Consider the following 22,566-nt stretch of genomic DNA (forward strand, 5'->3'; position numbering starts at 1 on the left):
AACCATTTTTTTTTTTTTAAACAATCTCACTCTCTGTGCATAATTGGTATCAGAGTACACATTTTACAGCATTTCATGGCACTAATTACCCGTTATTATCTCAAAGAAACCCTGAAATAATGAAAAGACTCCTGTGGAATTATGCATCACACTATCAGGGCTGTGTGTGGAATGAGAGATGATGGGCATGGAATTACATAAAAGTTACAGTACATCACCAGGCCACTCAGTCCATCTGGATCTTCCCAGCATTTATCCTCCACACCAACCTCTTCCACATCCCAACTGTATCCACCTATCATTCATCCTGCCCCCTCCTTATTTCCAGGTTTCTCCACCCCCTACAATTGGGGTGAAGAAGGGTCCCGAATTGAAACATTACCGATCAATATTCTCCCGAGGTGCCCCCTGACCCGCTGAGTTATGCCCCTGTCCCACTTAGGAAACCTGAACGGAAAACTCTGGAGACTTTGCGCCCCACCTAAGGTTTCCGTGAGCTTCCCGGAAGTATTTGTCAGTCTCCCTACCTGCTTCCACTACCTGCAACCTCCGGCAACCAGCTGCAACCTCCGGGAACCGCACGGAAACCTTGGGTGGGGCACAAAGTCTCCAGAGGTTTCCGTTCAGGTTTTCTAAGTGGGACAGGGGCATTACTCCCACATCTGCAGTTCATTGTTAAGTACAAATCCCCCTCTATTCCGTTCTCTTTCATGCATTCATTTAGCTTCAGCTTCCAATGTATCTGGATTATGAATTGGATTATCGGGATGCACGGCTTGGGAACAGCTCCATCCAAGACATCGAGAAGTTGCAGAGAGTTGTGGATCATCACACAAACCAACCTCCCTTCCATTGGCTCCATCTGCACCTCACACTGCCTCGGCAAGGCCAGCAGCATCATCAAGGACCAGTCTCACCCCGGTCACTCCCTCTTCTCCCCTCTCCCACCAGGCAAGAGGTACTGACCTTTGAAAATGCACACCTCCAGATTCAGGGGCAGTTTCTTCCCAGCAGACGGGAGATGAAGCCTAGAATCCACACCACAAACAACATGGGGCTGCTGGAAAACGCCGGCACTCTGGAGTAAGATGAGGCCAAAGCCAAACAAGACACAGCTGGGTCTGAATAGTGATTATTGGACCAAGTCACCTGCATCTCGTCAGCCCCACTCCTTATAAACCCAGGTGACCCAGTCAGGGGGAAGTGAACACCCAATCAATCAGCCTGCCTCAGTATTAATGAGGGACTGCACCCCTGTGTGGTCCTGGGCCTTCTTGTCTGTCTTTGGAAACAAAGGCCATCATGGGAGTTCATCTTGTGACCAATACCAACTGCATCTATAGCCATGACCAATGACACAAACACTAACTGTGACCTAAACCCAGAGTGAGGAGAGGCAGAAAGCTGTTGGTCAGTGATAAAATGAAAGAAAACCACCCAAGGTAATGTGTAGGATGGAACTGTAGATTCTGGTCTAAACTGAAGTTTGGCATAAAACAGCTGGAGTAACTCTGTGGGTCAGTCAGCATCTCTGGAGAGAAGGAATAGGAGACGTTTCGATAAGGTTTGAGTCTGAAGAGGGATCTTGACCTGAAACGTCAACCTGTTCCTTTTCTCCAGAGATGCTGTTACTCAAGAGTTACTCCAGCTTTTTGTGTCAGCCATCAGTGGTGATATGGGAGGAGTTGCAGCCAGGGCACGGGGAGTTTGTTCTCGGAGCAGGGTTGTTCTCTCGTGTGGCTGACAACGTTCTTGCCACAGCCAGTGCCACATCTGTGCCTCTGTTCAGATTGTCCACAGCGCATGCCTCTCCGCCACAAGTCAGTAGGTGGGCTGTTGTTTGTACTGAGAGCAGGTGGGAGGCAACAGGGATTTAAAAATTAATGTTGTACCTCTAAATCAATGGGGATGGAACCAGAACGAGCAAAATATTGTTGAAACTAAAGAAAAGAAGGAAGTACTTGACAATATTGTGAGACAATGCACCAAGTGCAGACTGTTATAGGATCTGATTCAGAATGGGACTTCCACAAGAGGAACTCATATTTCATGCAGTATTGTTGTGTAGACTGGGGCGAGGCTAATATCATATAATCACGCCTACAATAGCAAGTTATGAAGTCTAAAGGATCAGGTTTATTATTGTTTAGTACTGAGGCAGTATGAAAAGCTTTGTTTTATAGACAATAGACAATAGGTGCAGGAATAGGCCATTCGGCCCTTTGAGCCAGCACCGCCATTCAATGTGATCATGGCTGATCATCCCCAATCAGTACCCTGTTCCTGCCTTCTCCCCATATCCCCTGACTCCGCTATTTTTAAGAGCCCTATCTAGCTCTCTCTTGAATGTTATCCAAACGGATCAGGTTGCTGCTCTGACATGGACTTGGTGAGCTGAAGGTTCTGCTTCCATGTTGTATCTCACAAGTCCAATAAACTGGTAGAGAAAAAAAAAGATTACTTATTTATAGCACCTTCTAATTTCCATTCAGGACATCACAAAGTGCATCGCAGCCTGTGTGGAGCGTTTGATGTATGGTAAATTTTGCAACTAAACATCAAATAGGTTGAGCAGAGCACTCTTCCACTGACGGCTTTAATGAATGTTTGCTGAGCAATAACAAGTGTCAGGGGCACACAGGAACACTCTTTAGTTCTCCTTCAGAACAGTTACGTCGGGTCTCAAATGCCCATGAGACTGGACTGTACACTAGGGTCTCATCCAAACAAAGATAGACACAAAAAGCTGGAATAACTCAGCTGGACAGGCAGCATCTCTGGATAGAAGGTTTTGGGTAGCATTTTGAGTCGAGACCCTTCTTCAGATTGAGAGTCAGGGGAGAGGGAGACACCGATATATGGAAGGGTAAGGCGTGAAAGTGATTCATCAAAGGGGACGAAGGTCAAGGAAAATGTAGAATAGATCATTGTTAGCTGGGAGAAGTTGACACCAAAGTATACAAAGATAAAATATAATCAGGAGGACAGTCAGACTGATTGGAGAACTAGGATTGGGGAGGGATGGAGAGAGAGGAAAAGCAAGGGCTACATGAAGTTAGAGAAGTCAATATTCATACTGCTGGGTTGTAAGCTGCCCAAGTGAAATATGAGGTGCTGTTCCTCCACCTTGAGAGATATTGGTGGACCTCCACCAGTGCAGACCTTACTTTGCATTGTACTCAAAGGTCGGCACCCAGTTATGGCAAAGCAGTCTTTCCGAAGATTGTAAATGATTGGAAAACCATGCCAGATACGTGGGAGCTGTGTGTGAACAACGGAACGATGTTAAAACATGGAGCAGAACCCACACTTTGATTACTGAGCTTCGATTATAAAGATTGTAAAAACGGCGACCTTAATACCTTGTGGTTAATGTGATAAATTCAAACTCATCAAATGTATTACTCTGGAAAAAATAGTGATGTTAATATATGATATTTTTTTATTCAAACTATATTGAAATTCAATATGTATTAAAGTTATTCTAGCTTTGTACAATTCAGTAGGTTTATTGGCTATGAATAAATTATTACGTGAAGTATTTTTACACATTTTATATTGTGGGTTATTTTAAATACAGAGTAAAATGCTGGCTGTGTTTCAGATCACTTTCAACAGCATCTTCACCACACAAAGCCACAGTTTTAACATTTATATCTAGGCTTTCAATCACTGCTAGTCTCCTCAAACCCAATAACACGAGGTGGTGCAGCGGTAGAGTTGTATCCTTATAGCGCCAGAAAACAGGTTTCCATCCTGACTACGGGCGCTGTCTGTACGGAGTTTGTACATTCTCCCTGTGACCTTGTGGGTTTTCCCCAGGTGCTCCGGTTTCCTCCCACACTCCAAAGATCTGCAGGTTTGTAGGTTAATTGGCCTCAGTAAAGATTGTAAATTGTCCCTCGTCAAGTCAAGTCAAGATTATTCGTCACATACGCATACGAGATGTGCAGTGAAATTAAAGGTGGCAATGCTCGCGGACTTTGTGCAACAAACAAACAAACTACAAGCAGAATGGAACAGAATCACATATTCTTTTACATATGACAGACATATTGTGGGAGGAAGGAAAAAGGAACAAAAACAGTAGAATGGTTCAGTAAAGTTAGACCCTGGTGAGATAGGAGTTTACAGTCCAAATGGCCTCTGGGAAGAAACACCTTCTCAACCTCTCCGTTCTCACAGCATGGCAACGGAGGTGTTTGCCTGACCATAGCAGCTGGAACAGTCCGTTGCAGGGGTGGAAGGGGTCTCCCATGATCTTATTGGCTCTGGAGTTGCATGTGTAGGATAGTGTTAGTGTACAGGGTGATCGCTGGTCAGCATGGGCTGAAGAGCCTGTTTCCGTGCTGTATCTCCCCAGCCTCTCTCCTCCATTTTTAGGTATTCCTTAAACCCTACCTGTTACCTGAACTGAAATCATTTTATTGTGACTCGGTGTCAAATACATTTGATGTTGTTCCAGCGAAGCAAGAAGCCCCTGTGGCATTGAAGGCAGTAAACTAACGTTCATCCAGTATTTATACATCTAAAATTCTCACACAACTGGCAACAGTTAGAGACTTTGGTTTTTATGAAAATAAGTAAAATTTTATTTCAAGTGTTATGTAAAATAAGTGTAAAATGATTTATAATTTATTTATGTTTATACATAAGGGCAGTGCAGCTGCAGTGTTGAATAGTACCAACATCCTCTTTGAAGGTTTAGTACTTCACACGGGTGAGTAGAATCATTCATTTGATTTATTTTTGGTTTATTTTATATTAATACAGTTTTGCTATAAAAATATAGAATTGCAGTGTCAAACGTTATTATTTAAAAGGGTAAGGAGTTGACATTGTTTGGCAATTGATGTAAAGGTTTGAGTGGAGAATACTAATACATGTGATGTGCAGTCTTTTTAGTTAACAATTCAAGAGAGTTTAATTGGCATACGTACCAACAATGGGACAATGAAATTCTTGTGTGCAGCGGCTGAACAAGTCGGCAAGCACGATAATCATAGATTACATATAATGGACAAAAAGAAAATTCAATAAATTAATAACCTCAATACTACTGCAGAAATCCCAAAGTCCTGAGTGCAACCGTGACAATCCATAGAAGAACTGTCTCAACCTAAAGGGCCTGTCCCACTGTACAAGCTAATTCAAGAGCTCTCCCGAGTTTCCCCTGATTCGAACTCGGAGATTTACGGTAATAGCCGTCCGTAGGTACTCGGGGCTCTCGTGGACATTTTTCAACATGTTGAAAAATCTTCGCGAGTCTTCCCGAGCTTTCCCTGAGTACCTGCCGTTAGCGTTACGAGCTAAGAGACGCCCAAGCTCCGACGTATCCGCAACGTACATTCTACGTGCTTCCACGAGTTTGATTTTTTTTTTACTTCCCCCCTCCTCCACACCCCATGGAACATTGATTTGGGGGAACGAGTTGCGTTTGGGAACAGGTGGGTGGTGGAATATTGCGTTTGGGAATGGGTTGCGTTGGAGGGGGGGTGGGGGGGGTGGCAGGCCTCCCGTGTGACTGGGACCCAACGGGTCCCACTTAGTCTCATCTCTCCTATTTCTAGCTTTAATTACATCCTTCCTGTAGTAAGGTCCTTTTTAATAGGAACAAGGAAAGCAGGGATAGGGGAAGACTACCACTTGTACATTCCCAGCCATGTCACACACCATCCCAATTTCAAATATAATGCTGTTCCTTCACTGTAGCTTAGTCTAAATCTGGGCCCTCATTACCCACAGAGACCTCGCCGACCAGCGATCCCCACACATTAACACTATCGTACAAACTAACACACTATCGTAATTTTGTTTGAACGATGTATGTTTAAATGGCAATAAATGGTATTCGATCTATCTATCTATCTATCTATCTATCCATCCATCTATCTATCCATCCATCCATCCATCCATCCATCCATCCATCCATCCATCCATCCATCCATCCATCCATCCATCTATCCATCCATCCATCCATCCATCTATCTATCTATCTGTCTACTATGGACAATTTACAATTATACCGAGCCAATTAACCTACAAACCTGTACGTCTTTGGAGTGTGGGAGGAAACCGGAGATTCCGGAGAAAACCCACGAGGTCACGGGGAGAACGTGCAAACTCCATACAGACAGCGCCCGTAGTCAGGATGGAACCGGGCCGTAAGGCAGCAACTCTACCGCTGCGCCACCGTGCGTCCCTACAACAAGTGTTCCTGCAACACTTGTGTTTTGAGCAGGGTTGGTATAACAGATGAACAAGCACCCTGCAGTACATTCCCCTGGGGAGTTGGTTCCTCGCATGTTGAGTTCCCCTCTGGCCAGTTTTCCGTTGATTTTAACCTCGCCCCGAAATATTTTTCCCGGCGAGGATGAAGGGAGCTTATCTGCGAGGAGCTGTGGTTGCCGCTGGTAACCAAGCTGGTTTGGCATTACACTGAGGCAGATATCTCTTCTGGTCTAAGCTTCACAGGCTCTGGCACAAGCACGACAGATAAAGACAGAGGGAAGGACTGAACATAAATTAGTACTTTAAACAAAGAGCGCTGGAGCTGACATTTAGCTTGAATGAATATGCACTGAATAATCTTGAGGGGAAATTACATGGACGTCTCAAAGGGGAGGGGGGAAATATGGAAAATGCTTCATAATGATGATAGAATTGGACAGGGTAAAGATGGTGGTGGGGGGATGTGTGCACACTAGGGTGGGGTGGAGCAGGGGACAGAGGGGTGGGGGTAGGAGAGTATTACCTGGACAATTCAAAGCTCCTTGTCCCGTCATTTCTCTGCAATTCGTGAATTGATAACAACTGCTCCTGACTCAACGTCACCTATCCATGGTTCTTGGTTCTTGGTTTCTTGGTCCTCCAAAATATTCCAAATGGAATTTAAACTGGAGGTGGTGGAGGGAGGGCTTAAGCCAGAAAGGGTTATTTGGAAGAAAGAGCTACTTTAAATTTAGTTGCATCTGGTTGGGTAACTATAGTTGGGTGGAGATTATTCCATGCTTTAATTGTGCGGGGGAAGAACGAATTGCTGTACACATCTGTCTTTGTAGCTGGGATCACAAATTGGATCGAATGCCCTCGTCTGCTCCTAATTGGTTTGGGTTTGGTATAGGTCTTGTAGTCTATGTCGAGCTGACCATTTAACATTTTGTAACAACAGGTCAAACGGTGAGCTGGAGCAACACGGTGGCGCAACGGTAGAGTTGCTGCCTTACAGCGCCAGAAACCCGGTTTCGATCCTGACTACATGTGCTGTCTATACGGAGTTTGTACGTGCTCCCGGTGACTGGGTGGGTTTTCTCCGGGTGCTCCGGTTTCCTCGCACATCCCAAAGACATCCAGGCTTGTAGGTTAATTGTTTAAGAGGGAACTGCAGATGCTGGAGAATCGAAGGTTACACAAAAAAGCTGGAGAAACTCAGCGGGTGCAGCGGGTGCAGCAGCATCTATGGACCCTTGTAGGTTAATTGGTTCGGTAATATTGTCCCCAGTGGATAGGATCGTGCTAGTGTTTGGGATGATCGCTGGTTGGCGCGGACTCGGTGGGCCGAAGGGAGGGAGAAGAAAATCTGGAAGAATGGAGGGGTGGGACAAAGACTGGCAAGTGATAAGTGGATGCAGGTGAAGGTGATAGACAGATGTGTTTAAGAAGGAACTGCAAATGCTGGAATATCGAAGGTAGACAAAAGTGCTGGAGAAACTCAGCGGGTGCATCTATGGAGCGAAGGAAATAGGCAACGTTTTGGGCCAAAACCCTTCTTCAGACAAAGGCCAGAGATGAAAAGGCAAAACTTGTGAGATAAGGATAAGACAGAAGCAAAGTGTGAAGGAATGTTGGTGGAAGACTGAGGTTGAGTCTACAAATTTCAACACACAGTCAACAAGTTAATAGCATTTCAAAGTGTGAAGAGATCAGCCCACTGAGTGATTCAGATAATACGAGGAATGAGCCATGCTTATTATTCATCTCCTGGGATGAATGTTGGCAAATCTCTGGCTGATTATTCTATCTTCGACCCCCACACAGGGAATAAAATGTCCTGCATCAATATCCACCCCAACTTCAAGTGTTCGCTCTGAGACATTCCTGTGTTACTCAGCAGGGTAGAATCCTAATGTGCCCAAACACAGGGTGCATTTGCATGCAAATATCATAAGAATATTTTGTGGTTTGCATGTGCTGCTGTAGTTAAATTACTGGGTTAGTAACCCAGAGACCTGCGCACAGTTAGCAGAGTTGAGCTCAAAACCCACTGTGACAAATGTGCAGTTTACGTACAGTTAATGATCAGGACCTATATTTGAAATGACCTTTTTGTAATGATAACTATGAAACTAGATTGTTGAAAAAATCTTCATGGTTCAGGGCAGCAGAGTGGCACAGCTGCTAGAGCCACTGGCTCACACCTCCAACGATCCGGATCCGATCCCCGCCTTGTCTGGTCGCCGCTGGATTTTCAACATGTTGAACATTTTCGGAGACCTGCTGCGACTATAATGGGTGCCAGCAGGTGTCGTGTAAGTGGGACGGGCCCTTTTGGTTTAAGATTAGATATATTATTGCTGCAAGTACCATACAAGGGTTGATGTATTCATTCTCTCAGGAAATCGGAACTCCACAATGGAAAGTGCAGCAGTCTATTCTATTCTATCTGCAAGGGAACCCCTCACAATGAATAATTAAAATGTTGATGATGATCCAATGCGGAGAATAACATGTAGGGAACTTAGCTTTAGCGTTCCCAGGTGCAAGGGCTTGTCAATTTATAAAATGGTTGTCTTTCACTTATCCTTCCATCGTTTAGTTTAGTTTATTGTCACGTATACCAAGGTACAGTGAAAAGTGTTGTCTTGCGCGCTATCCAATCAAATCACATAATATTATACATAAATACAATCAAATCAAAGTCAAACTCAAGTACAATAGGTTGAGCAAAGGGGAAGATACAGAATATGGATCTCGCCATTGTAGTCTACCAGTTCCAGAGACAAAGTCCAATGTCTACAATGATGAGGAGAATTGGATTGAACCCTAGCTCATTGAAGGACCGTTCAGAAGACAAAGGAGAAGGTGCTTCTCCTGAGTCTGGTGGCACACACTTCTGCAAGCTTCTGCATCTTTTGCTCGATGGGAGCAGGGAAAAGGAACGTCCAGGGTGGGATTACGTTGCCTGCTTTCCCGAAACGGGAACCTCTAAGCTTGCTACTCTCCTCAACTTCTGAGCTCATGATCCACCATCGATTGTGGTGATTTCTTGCTTCCTGGCCCCATCCTGAAACTCCAGCCTCAAAACCTCTCCGCTTTACTCCTTCACAAGTTGCTTTTGGTGAGACTGCAGATAAATGGAGGGATCAGAGGGATCCCGATGTTGTTGAGAATCTCTAAATGTTACCTTGGGGGCGATGCAGGTTAATTAAAAAGAAAATGGCAGGTAGCCTTTTTTGCAAGGAACTTGGAGTTTAGAAGGTTCATTCGAATAATACAGGGCAATGGCAGAGGCACTGGTATAGGTTCTTGTCTGCTTATATAAGGTAGCACTTACTAGCTTTGGAGGCAAGCCAAACTCAGCTTATTCCAAGAACAAGCAGCTAATGAAGTTAGTTCTGTTTTCTTTGCAGCTTAGATGAATGAGACATGATCTTGTTGAAGCCTATAAGATCCCAGGGGAGCTTAGATGTTGAAATGCTTCAGCTAATGGAAGAATCTTGAACAATATGACACAGTTGCAAGTTAAAAGCAAGGTGCAGAGGTATTTCTTCTCAGAGGGCGGTGGATCACTGCCATTGTTGTGGCAGCTGGGTTACTGGAGGTGTTTAAAGAGGAGGCAGAAACTGGTTTCTCCAGCAAAGCCAGCTGGTAGCATATGAGGCAAAATGGTAACACAATGACATTTCTGAACAAGTATGGGCATGTGTTCTCAGCCCCTGGGGAAAACAATTCAATAAAACCAATAACTACGATGGTTGCAAAGCCTTTGGATTTTTGTGAAAACCGATCTCTGTTTACCAATGCTCTTAAGGAAGGAAATCACCTCTGCATATTTGGTCAGGCCGATATGTCACTCCATATCTTGACTCTGAAGTTAGTGCTGGAATAACTCAGTGGGCCAGGCAGCATCTCTGGAGAAAATGAATGGGTGACATTTCGGGTCGGGACCCTTGTTCAGACTGAAGAAAGGACTTGACCCAAAATTTCACCCATCCTTTTTCTCCAGATGTGCCGCCTGACCCGCTGAGTTACTCCAGGGCTTTGTGTCTATCTTTGGCTTTAACCAGCATCTGCAGTTCCTTGACTCTGAAGAGGCGATCACACCTACTGGTACTGTAACAGCATTTAACACACATTTGGACAAGTGCATGGATAGGAAAGGTTTAGAGGAATATGATTCTAACGTGGGCCAGTTGAACTAGTATAGATGGGGCATCTTGGTCAGCAGGTGCAGGTTATGCTGAAGGGCCTGTTTCTGTGCTGGATGACTACGGCTCTGCCAGGGTCGATTATGACCTTGGGTGCTGGATGTGTAGAGAGTACCTGCTGGCACTGAAATCTTTTAAATAATAACACAAGCAAATAGGAGCAAGCATGGGCTACCTTCTGAAGAAGAGTCCTGACCCAAAACATGGCCTATCCATGTGCTCCAATTAAACTAACCTGAAGAAGCAAGCCAGTGACCGAACAGATGGAAGGTCTGTCATGACCAAGGCTCCTGTTGTGAGATTAATTAGGGTTCTTTGCATTTTACAACAACAGGTAGAATCAAGTTGAAGGGCAGAAAAAGGCGATGCAATGTTTATTTTTACCCGTTATACTTGAAATGTTCCACAACTTGCAAACTATGGTGAAGGTAGACAAAAGATGCTGGAGTAACTCAGCGGGACAGGCAGCATCTCTGGAGGGAAGGAATGGGTTTCGGGTCGAGATCTCTCCTCAGAATGAGAGTCAGGGGAAAGGGAGACACAGAGGTAAAGGAGGGTACGGTGTAAAAACAAGACATCAAAGGGGATGGGGGTCATGGAAAATGTAGAATAGATCATTGTTAGCTAGGGGAAGGTCACAACGAAGCATACAGAGATAAAGTTTAATCAGGGGGTCAGTCAGACTGGTCAGTGAACTAAGATGGGGGAGGGATGGGGAGAGAGGGAAAACAGTATTAAAATTAATATACCGAGGTGTAAACCAGCATCTGCAGTTCCTTCCTGCACATGAAAACCATGGCAACAGATACCATCATTTGGAAAAATGAACAACTCAGGAAAACCATTCCTCTACACTAGGGGCTTGAAGGCTGAGGCAGGTCTCCGATCCAAGAAGGGTCTCGACCCAAAACGTCACCTATTCATTTTCTCCAGAGATGCTCCTGTCCTGCTGAGTTATAGCCCTGTCCCACGGTGCGAGTTCTCCCGAGTTTAAGTTTACAAAAAATCTAACTGGTGGTAAGCACGGAGAATGAACGGAGCGGGTACGTCGGAGCTTGGGGACATCTCTTAACGCTAACGGCAGGTACTCGGGAAGACTCGCTAACGGCAGGTAAGCACGGGAAGACTCGTGAAGATTTTTCAACATGATGAAAAATGTCCACGAGAGCCCCGAGTACCGACGAGTGGCCATTACCGTAAATCTCCGAGTTCAAATCAGGGCAAACTCGGGAGAACTCCTGGAATGAACTCATACCGTGGGACAGGGGTTTAACTCCAGCATACAGTATTGTGTCTATCTCTGATCCATTTATTCTGCATCCCAACTCTCAGCATCGGAGATTTGATTTCTCCTTCCAGACCACAGCTGCTGTGTTTCGATACAATAAATCAGTTGGTTCTGGTTCATTTTGAGTGTTTGCTTACAGCCATGAAACCTTTTGGACAATGACTACTTTCCTCCAACAATTCTGGCAGTCAGCGTTTTTATTCATGGCCAGCATGTACAAAACCTGCTGTACAACCAGAGGACAAAACAGAAGAGGAGCAATATTTGTCTTCATCCTTTCAATCGGTAATGAGTAAAAGGGAACTGTGCACAATAGACAGGGCAAGGACTGCGGGTATCGATCCTGACATTCATTACCCATCCACTTACACAACTTTTTAGTGAGCAAGTAGAAAAAACAGCAACATTTCACCACAGGATAAACTGTGGAAGTGCATGGAATATACAAAATTGCAGAGAAAGGCCACATCAATGCAGCCCAGTGGCACAGTGGTAGAGTTGCTGCCCTGCAGTGCCAGAGACCTGAGTTCAATCATGACCTCAGGTGCTCTCTGTAATGTGTTTTTGCACAGTCTCACTGTACTGTGACCGCGTGGGTTTTCTCCGGGTGCTCCGGGTTCCACCCACATGCCAAAGACGTGCAGGTTTGTCGGCTTCTGTGAACTGTTCCTAGGATAGTCTAGTGCAGGGGTGGGGAACCTGCGGCTTTCTAGGCAATTAAGTGCGGCCCTTTGAATGAATCCACATTTTGTAGAACAAATCCTTTTATTTTTATTAGTATGTTTTTGTTTGTCTTTTATTCTTTTTATTTTAATCTTAAAATGAGCGTATTTAAAATACCAAATAGTAAAAGAAAATTCAACAAAAGAATCTTCCCTGACTGACGGCCACAATTACAACATTAGTAAGTCATGAGGGCTATTTTAACAAAATAATGTACGTTTTGAAGTATATCTAATTGGAGTATCTTGGATGCGGCCTTATTCGATTACAGCTAACTTAATGCGGCATTCAAACATGAAAAGGTTCCCCACCCCTGATCTAGTGCAAAGAACCAGTTTCCATGCTATGTCGGGTTGTCAACAGTTCAGCTGATGAGCGTGTTGTCTTTTGAGGAAGGATTTTTGTGAACTCAGCTTGCATCCGCTGGAATTTAAGGGGATGGGAAGTGAAGTTTAGGTTGAGGTTTATTATGGTCACTTGGACAGAGGTACAACAAGAAGCTTTGGTTTGCATGCTACAAAATAGCGCGATGTAGCAGATATACCACACATAAATACACCCAGTTCAAACTCAAGTACAATGGATAGAACAAAGAGGAAGATACAGAGTGCAGAATACAATTCTCAACATTGCAACGCATCAGTTCCAGAGACAAATTCCAATGTCCACAATGAGGTAGAGGTGAATAGGACAGTGCCCTAGCTTATGGAAGGACCGTTCAGAAGCCTAATAATGTAGAGGAAGAAGCCGTTAATTAAATTTAGTTAACCAAAGTTAGTTAATTAAACTTAAATATGTTATAAAATGCAATGAGAGTTCCTGTAATGGTGGCAATAAGACTATCAGAATGATATATACTATCAGATTGCCATTGGCTGTGACAAATAGGCTTGCAAACAGTGGATGTGGAGAGGATGTTTCCACTAGTGGGAGAGTCTAGGACTAGAGGCCACAGCCTCAGAATTAAAGGATATTCCTTTAGGAAGTAGATGAGGGGAATTTCTTTAATCAGAGGGTGGTGAATTTGTGGAATTCACTGCCACAGAAGGCTGCAGAGGCCAAGTCAGTGGATATTTTTAAGGCAGAGATGGATAGATTTTTGATTAGTATGGGTGTCAGGGGTTAGGGGGAGAAGGCAGGAGAATGGGGTTCGGAGGGAGAGATAGATCAGCCATGATTGAATAGCGGAGTAGACTTGATGGGCCGAATGACCTAATTCTGCTCCTGTCACATGACCGTATGGCTGTGGTATTGCTGTTGTAATATGAGCACATTTCCCTTTCAACAACACTGCGTGTATTTCCTCTTTAAGAATGCACAATTATGAGTAAGAAGGATCTACAGATGCTGGTTTAAAACAAAGATAGACACAAAAAGCTGGAGTAGCTCAGCGTGACAGGCACCATCTCTGGAGCGAAGGAATGGGTGACGTTTTGGGTCAAGACCCTTCTTTAGACTGAGAATCTGAAGAACCCAGTGGTATGAATATTGATTTCTCTAACGTCAAGTAACCCCCGCATTCCCTCTCTTTCCATTCCTCCCCCACCCAAGTCGCACCAGCTTCTTGTTCTCATCTAGCAAACAGCTAACAAAATGGTTCCTTGATCATCATAGCTTTTTTGCATAACTTTCATACATTTGTTCTGCTTCTCTCTCATTTCCTTTTCCCCTGACTCTCAGTCTGAAGAAGGGTCTCGACCTGAAACATCACCCATTCCTTCTCTCAGCTGCCTGTCCCGCTGAGTTACTCCAGCTTTTTGTGTCTATTCACAATTATGAGTATCTTGGTCGTGGGAATAATGAGAGCAGCCACCCTGTCCAAGAGAAAGTTTGTCCAATTAATAACTTTCTTATTTATTCATCCATTCAATGAGATGTGGTATTTATTGTCCATTATTAATCACCAGACAAGAGGTAACCACATACATCAAAGGCTTAACTTTGTAATTCACTTCCTTAAACAATAACTTCTCATTGTTTCGAGAAGGAAGTCTGTAGTCCCTACCCAGCAAGTCAGGGACATGTATTATATGATTGATTCTTAACTACTCTCTGAAGTAGACCGGTGAGCCACTCAGTTCAAAGGGAATAAGGGATGTGCAGTAATCATCATCTCCCCAGCACGATCCACGCCCTGCAAGGGAATATTTTTTTCAATAGCATTTGACTTTTAATCAGTGTAGCATACAATGAGCTGGAGTAATTCAAGCCACCTTCTCTGGAGGACATGGAAGATGATGTTTCAGATTAGCTATAGGGAGAGGTTGAGGAGCCTGGGACTCTATTCCTTGGAGTGCAGGAGGATGAGAGGTGTACAAAATCATGAGAGGAATAGATCAGGTAGACGCACAGAGTCTCTTTCCCAGAATAGTGGAATCGAGGAACAAAGGACACAGGTTTAAGGTGAAGGGGGAAAGATTTTATAGGAATCTGAGCGGCAACATTTTCACACAAAGGGTAGTGGGTGTATGGAACGAGTTGCCAGAGGGTGAAGTTGAGGCAGGGAGTATCGCAATGTTTAAGAAGTAATTAGATAGGTTCTTCTTCTTCCATGTCCATCTTCCATGTTCCAAGTGTTGACCTCGCTGTCATCGTCCGTCCTGAAAAGGACGCAAGCTCCCGGCGACAATCAGTGGGACCCATCACTTGTTACAATAGATGATGGTGGTAGCAGAATTAGCTCAGGATACTTCCAGTTACTAGCCCCGCCACGTGGATGCTTCTACATGGCTAGGACAGTTTTAGAGGGATATGGGCCAAACGCAGGCAAGTGGGACTAGTGTAGATGGGGCATGATGGTCTGTGTGGGCCAAATGGCCTCTTTCCACACTGCATGACTCTATCCTCGATCTCCACATACTGAGGGTGTGTGATAAGAGATATCAAGGCGCTCTTGCAGATAGCTGACCTTCACGGCTTTCAGGCCCTCATGTGCAGCTTGGAGCTGGTGGTATCTGGCTTATCCTGGTGACTCCGTCTTTGTCCCTGTGTCTGGGCGCACTCCCTTGTTGTGCATGGGCAGGAAGAGGCACTAGCATCTCAAGCTTTGATGGTGTCACCCACATCCCAAGTCCATTGTCCACACCAAAGTATATTACGCCCCCATCAATACATTTAGAGAATCAAGGCACAGAAATCTTAGTTGGCGTTAGGCTGGGCCAAGCCGACCCCTACTTCATCAATCCAGTGCTACCTGGACACAGGGCCTTAAGTTGGGCCAAAGTTGGACTTTTCATAGGCTTGGAGGTTGCAAGATGACCCTCTGCGTGTTGTTCCAGGTGCGATCCAATATACTCATGCGTAGTATGATCCGCCTGGATAGTACGCAGAACAGGATTTTCACTATGTCTGCGTAAACGAGACATCGATAAACTAACCTAAAATCATGAGTATCCAAATCATTCTCCAAACACAAATGAAATCTGACAGAAATTAGCAGAGGTAAAAAGATTAAAGTTTCAGTCATTAAATCTTCACCAAGGTGCATCTGCAGTTCTTCTACGGGGACATTGCTTATTTGTGTGGAATAAAACAGCCCACTATTTTAGTTATTAATAATTATGACTGATGCACATTTATTTCTGGAATCACCATGACATTCTTGTATTGATTTTTTTCTTTGAAGTAATATCAGTAAACCGTACAGACATTCATTTTCCTCTTTTAATTGTCAACTTTGTTTACAGTTATCCAGTAATAGAATCATGCAGCATCGAAACAGGCCCTTCGGCCCATCTACTTAATGCCAACCAAGAGCCCCAACTAAGCTCGTCTCATTTGTGTGCCCTCTAAACCTCGTACCTGTCCAAATGTCTTCTAAATGTTGTTTACCCACCACCCTTTGAGTGGAAAAGATAATCCCATGGGTTCTCTTCTCATCTTAAACTGATGACCTTGAGTTCTTGATTTACCAACTCTGGGTGGGAAAAAGACTTTGTACATTCACCCTTTGAACCACTGGTTCAAATCCTGGAACTCACAAACCATTCCACTCATAATTCTATACATAATCTCTCATTCTCCTAAATTCCAAGGAAGAAATCCTTCGCCCGTCCAACCTCTGCCTACAACTCAGGCCCTCGAGTCTTGGCAACATCCTGAAAAGCCATAAGCCCTCCCTGAGACCCACAGTAAGTGTTCTCCTTGAGTCATCTGATGAATTCCGTTCGTTATATGCGTGAATACGGTGATTCACATAGTGATTCTTTCGAAATATCAAGAGTCTTTTTTCAAATTTGACGCGTTGACGAGATGGATTTTAACTCAAGCCACATCCCCAGAATGTGTGTGGGATGGAACTGAATTTGTAAATAAAGTAAACTTGGCCCTTTATTTGCTTGGAAATCATTAGCGCTCAATACGACTGGACAGGAGTGGGAAACAAATCTGGCCAGACCAAGCGCAGGCTCGGCGATCGTGTCACTGAAACTATCTAGAATTCTAGGATACTCTACAGAATTTAGGAGATTGAGGGGGGATCTTGTAGAAACTTACAAAATTCTTAAGGGGTGGGACAGGCTAGATGCAGGAAGATTGTTCCCGATGTTGGGGAAGTCCAGGACAAGGGGTCACAGCTTAAGGATAAGGGGGGGAAATCCTTTAAAACCGAGATGAGAAGACCTTTTTTCCCACAGGGAGTTGTGGAGCTCTGGAATTCTCTGCACAGAGGGTAGTTGAGGCCACAGTTCATTGGCTATATTTAAGAGGGAGTTAGTTGTGGCCCTTGTGGCTAAAGGGATCAGGGGGTATGGAGAGAGGCAGGTACGGATACTGAGTTGGATGATCAGCCATGATCATATTGAATGGCGGTGCAGGCTCGAAGGGCCGAATGGCCTACTCCTGCACCTAGTTTCTATGTTTCTATGTTTATATGAACACCTCCGCTCAGCCTGTCCTAACCTATCTGATCTCCCAGTGGCTTCTGAACGGCCCTTCCATAAGCTGGGGTACTGTCTGATTCACCTCTACTGCATTGCGGATATTGGACTTTGTCTCTGGAACTAAAGCGCTGCAATGTTGAGAACTATATTCTGCACTCTGTATCTTCCCCTTTGCTCTACCCGTTGTACTTGAGTTTAGCTTGACTGTATTTATGTATAGTATTTTCTGATTTGATTGGATGGCATGCAAAACAAAGCTTTTCACTGTACCTCGCTGCATGCCACAATAATAAACCCAAATCTACAATCACACTGAACAACCATTGTAAATTAAGTGGCTAAATGTTTAAGAAGGAACTGCAGATGCTGGAAAATCGAAGGTAGACAAAAATGCTGGAGAAACTCAGCGGGTGCAGCAGCATCTATGGAGCGAAGGAAATAGGCAACGTTTCGGGCCGAAACCCTGAAGGAAATAGGCAACGTTTCGGGCCGAAACCCTTCCGGGTTTCCGCCCGAAACGTTGCCTATTTCCTTCGCTCCATAGATGCTGCTGCACCCGCTGAGTTTCTGCAGCATTTTTGTCTACCTTAAATTAAGTGGCATTGCCTGGGAAATTATGTTTCCTGAACCTTATTCCAGGCAGTTTCCTTTGTCTTCCTCCCCAAAGCCAATCTCAGTCAATCTCAAGCTACTGACTACTATAAAAGAGACTCCTCTTCCTGGCCTTGCCTTCATAAATGGTATTCCGAGATCAGGGGTCATGGGGAGAAGGCAGGAGAATGGGGTTGAGAGGGAAAGATAGATCAGCCATGATGGAATGGTGGAGTAGACTAGATGGGCCGAATGGCCTCATTCTGCTCCTAGAACCTATGAACTTATGATTCCACACACTTCCATCGAGGCGGTTTACCTCTGGGGTTCCCTTTACCGGTGACCTCAAAGTGGGACACCCAACAAAGCTCCAAAGAGGCAACTGTCACCCTGAATAACATTCCACCCCCCTCATCCCCTCCCACAGCATTGGCCCCAGGAAAGAGAACACTCATCATTTCTGGAGAGATGAATCAAGGCAGTTTTATTGGAAAAAAAAATTGTTTCCCGGGGTGTAATTATATCCTTTGCTACATCATCCAAGCAGGTAACCATGGCTGCATATTTCCCTCCTACTGAGGCAGCTTACTGAGCTTTATTTACTGACTTGTTTTTTTAGGTGCCTTGTGTTGGGTGTGAACAGCTTGAAAAGCCACATGGATAAATATAGGTTGCAGCACAGGCTCACTGTCAATGTCTTGACTCTTTGGATCTAGCGGTTCATGAGACACATTGCCAAGGCCAGATCCATGGACATTCAAATCACAGAGTGGATGAAGGTGAAATAGAGATGGTTCAACCTTGACAGGCTTGGGCAGTGAGAGGGGATCTTATAGAAACTTACAAAATTCTTAAGGGGTTGGACAGGCTAGATGCAGGAAGATTGTTCCCGATGTTAGGGAAGTCCAGGACAAGGGGTCACAGCTTAAGGATAAAGGGGAAATCCTTTAAAACCGAGATGAGAAGAACTTTTTTCACGCAGAGAGTGGTGAATCTCTGGAACTCTCTGCCACAGAGGGTAGTTGACGCCAGTTCATTGGCTATATTTAAGAGGGAGTTAGATGTGGCCCTTGTGGCTAAAGGGATCAGGGGGTATGGAGAGAAGGCAGGTACGGGATACTGAGTTGGATGATCAGCCATGATCATATTGAATGGCGGTGCAGGCTCGAAGGGCCGAATGGCCTACTCCTGCACCTAATTTCTATGTTTCTATGTTTCTAAATGAAGGCAAGTGTAAGTCTGCAATGTAAGTCAGTAAAGGGCCTGTCCCACGTGGCAATTTTTTCGGCGACTGCCGGGATCATTGACTGATGTATCAGGTCACCGAAACATTCGCGGCGTGATGAAGGTATTGACGCGCGGTGTTGTTTCAGGTGTCGCAACATTTGTTTTGTCGCCGCTGGATTTTGAAGTGTTCAAAATCTTTTGGCGACACTGATATGACGCCAGCAGTCACCGAAAAAATCACCAAGTGGGACAGGCCTTTAAGTGGAGAGGCTGCAGGAGAGGGTGGCACAGTGGCGCAGTGGGTAGAGCCAGGCCCTCTCATAGATGAACTGAGGCCCAGGCCAATTTCAATTGTCGAGCCCTCCAAACCTTGATCAAAACAAGAGGCCCCTCAATTTTAGAGGCCCCCAAATCAAGATCCCTTTGAAGCAGACAGTGACAATCCTGACCTGGTCTGAGCACTAAGGGGAGGTTGAGAAGACTGGGACTCTTGGGGCACAACTACAATGTAATACAGATCTCCAGGTATTTTTTGATTACATGCATAGGAAGGAACTGCAGATGCTGTTTAAATTGAAGGTAGACACAAAAAGCTGGAGTAATTCAGCGGGACAGGTAGCATCTCTGGAGAGCAGGAACGGGTAACGTTTCGAGTCGGGACCCTTTTGAAGAAGGATGGGTGGGGCATGTTGGTCGGCATGGAGGACCTGTTTCCATGCTGTATGGCTCCACTCTACTCGACTCTATCCACTGACTTTCTCTCAAGTTCACAGACAAGATCGACTTTGCATTCATCAAAGCTCTGTCAGCCTACAGCACAGTGGGAAGTGGCCAAGGCTCCATATAATTTTAACATAATTTGATACGTATGTGTATAGGCAGGAAATGCTGCACTCGTGCAGAGAAATGGTAACAAGAGTTGACAAGGAATACAGCAGACTGTTGTCAATTGCATTAAATTGCAAGTCCAAGTTGTGAATTTGTGGAATTCCCTGCCACAGAGGGCAGTGGAGGCCAAATCACTGGATGGATTTAAGAGAGGGTTAGATAGAGCTCTAGGGGCGAGTGGAATCAAGGGATATGGGGAGAAGGCAGGCACGGGTTATTGATTGGGGACGATCAACCATGATCACAATGAATGGCGGTGCTGGCTCGAAGAGCCGAAATGCCTCCTCCTGCACCTATTTTCTATATTTCTATGACAAATGAATACTGCTTGGTCTTTCATCTCAAATAATACCTGGTTGGATTTGTTCCTCTCAAATACTTTTGAAAACTGACCAGCCTTTATTGCCCATCTGAATTGCTTCAGAAAATAGTTGCTTATTAGAACCAGCTCAATGGGCATTTAATATTCAACCACATGCCTGGGGCTGGAGGAACATGTAGACCATGGTTGGCACATTATATCAGAGGGGCAGATGGGTTTTTAGAACAATTTTAATTCCTAATTCCACATTATTAACTGAAGTTAAACAAACTTAGTGAGAATGCAACTCAATAGTTCAATGGTTTATTTGTAACACATGCAACCACACAGTGAAATTATTTTGACATATTTACACATGCAGGTTCCACCATGTTTTAGCGCCATTTCCAAAGTCCAAAGTCCGGTTTGCCCGCGTGCTCGGTCTACTGGAGCGGCTCCTGACCCAGGTAAGCCCCAGGCTTCTGCAGGGCCTCCTCTTCTCTCCTCGCCTGGCCATCTCTGTGTGGAGCCAAGCTTGAAGGGGTTGGGGGCATTCACTGGTTCACCCTCCTGCTGGCCTTTGTTAGTCACGTTCAACATCTCCAGTGGTCTGCTGAGCCTTTGGGTTCACTGGGCTGAATGATCATCCTGGCCCATTGGATTATAGTCCCGTCCAGATAAAGGGTCACAACCAGAAACATTGTCTGTCCACCCCCTCCATGGATATGAGGGGAATGGAGGGTTATGGATTGCCCAGAGTGGGGGAATCGAGAACCAGAAGACATAGGTTTACATAGAAACATAGAAAATAGGTGCAGGAGTAGGCCATTCGGCCCTTCGAGCCTGCACCGCCATTCAATATGATCATGGATGATCATCCAACTCAGTATCCCGTACCTGCCTTCTCTCCATACCCTCTGATCCCTTTAGCCACAAGGGCCACATCTAACTCCCTCTTAAATATAGCCAATGAACTGTAGCCTCAACTACCTTCTGCGGGAGAGAATTCCACAGATTTACCACTCTCTGTGTGAAAAAAGTTTTCCTCATCTCGGTCCTAAAAGATTTCCCCTTTATCCTTAAACTGTGACCCCTTGTTCTGGACTTCCCCAACATCGGGAACAATCTTCCTGCATCTAGCCTGTCCAACCCCCTTAAGAATTTTGTACGTTTCTATAAGATCCTCCCTCAATCTTCTAAATTCTAGCGAGTACAAACTGAGTCTATCCAGTCTTTCTTCATATGAAAGTCCTGACATCCCAGGAATCAGTTAAGGTGAAGGGCGAAAGATTTAATAGGAATCTGAGGGGTAGCTTTTTCACATATGGTGGGTGCATGGAAAAAGGAATAACAGAGGTTTGGGGTCGGGATGAAGTCTGATGAATTCAGAGTCTGAAGAAGGGTCTCGACCCAAACATCATCTATTCCTGTCTGACCCGCTGGGCTACTCCAGCAATTCTTCCCAAAGCATTAAAGTGAGATTTATTGCGCAGTTGGAAGTGCCCGCTGTTTTGTCTTAAGTTAAACATGTTATCTCTTGGAGACAGGTGTGTGAATTTTCAGCCAGCATTGTTCATGCAAGCTAATCTAGTCATTCTGTGGCAGCGAAAAGTCTTCCTCTGTGAATAGGGCTGATATCAGGATTAAAGAGAGGTTTTTTTTTTCATGAAGGTACAAATGTAAAGAGATTAATTGTTTCATTATTCAAAAGTAGTGACATTACACACAACTCAAGGGTGATTAGTAGACAGGTAATAAATAGCAGCTTTACCAGCCGTGCCTGAATTCCAAGTGTGAATTAAAATAAAGTCTTACTTTGTTCTGCTGCACAGTCCAACATCTGCAGAAAATACGTAAGTAGGAACTGCAGATGCTGGTTTACACTGAAGATAGACACAAAATGCTGGAGTAACTCAGCGGGCCAGGCGACATCTATGGAGAAAAGGAAAAGGTGACGTTTTGGGTCAAGACCGTTCATCAGACTTCATCGGAGTCAGAGCCTGGTGAGGGGTCCCAACCTAAAACGTCACCTATTCCTTTTCTCCAGGGATGCTGCCGGACCCGCTGAGTTACCCCAGCTTTTTGTGTCTACCTGCAAAAATACAGGTAGGTCGCTGGAAACTGTCCAAACATGTGCAAAATTGCTCAGCAGGAGCAATCCAATGCAGATCACCATGCCCAGTGAATCTAGTCTCAATTATCAGCAACAGTGCAATCAAACAGCATTTACCAATAATCAGC

The 22,566-nt window shown here is 44.7% G+C and overlaps 1 long non-coding RNA gene across 1 annotated transcript in view; it reads left to right on the forward strand.

Moving 5' to 3' along the window:
* Nucleotides 1-22,566, forward strand: part of LOC129712896 (uncharacterized) — an 80,823-nt gene that overhangs the window by 36,153 nt on the left and 22,104 nt on the right. Inside the window, exon 2 of the long non-coding RNA XR_008726154.1 lies at nucleotides 4,657-4,720. This is a non-coding gene — a long non-coding RNA (uncharacterized LOC129712896). The remainder of the gene's footprint in view (nucleotides 1-4,656; nucleotides 4,721-22,566) is intronic.

Source organism: Leucoraja erinacea, chromosome 34 (assembly GCF_028641065.1).
Source record: "Leucoraja erinacea ecotype New England chromosome 34, Leri_hhj_1, whole genome shotgun sequence".
Classification (NCBI taxonomy): domain Eukaryota; kingdom Metazoa; phylum Chordata; class Chondrichthyes; order Rajiformes; family Rajidae; genus Leucoraja; species Leucoraja erinaceus.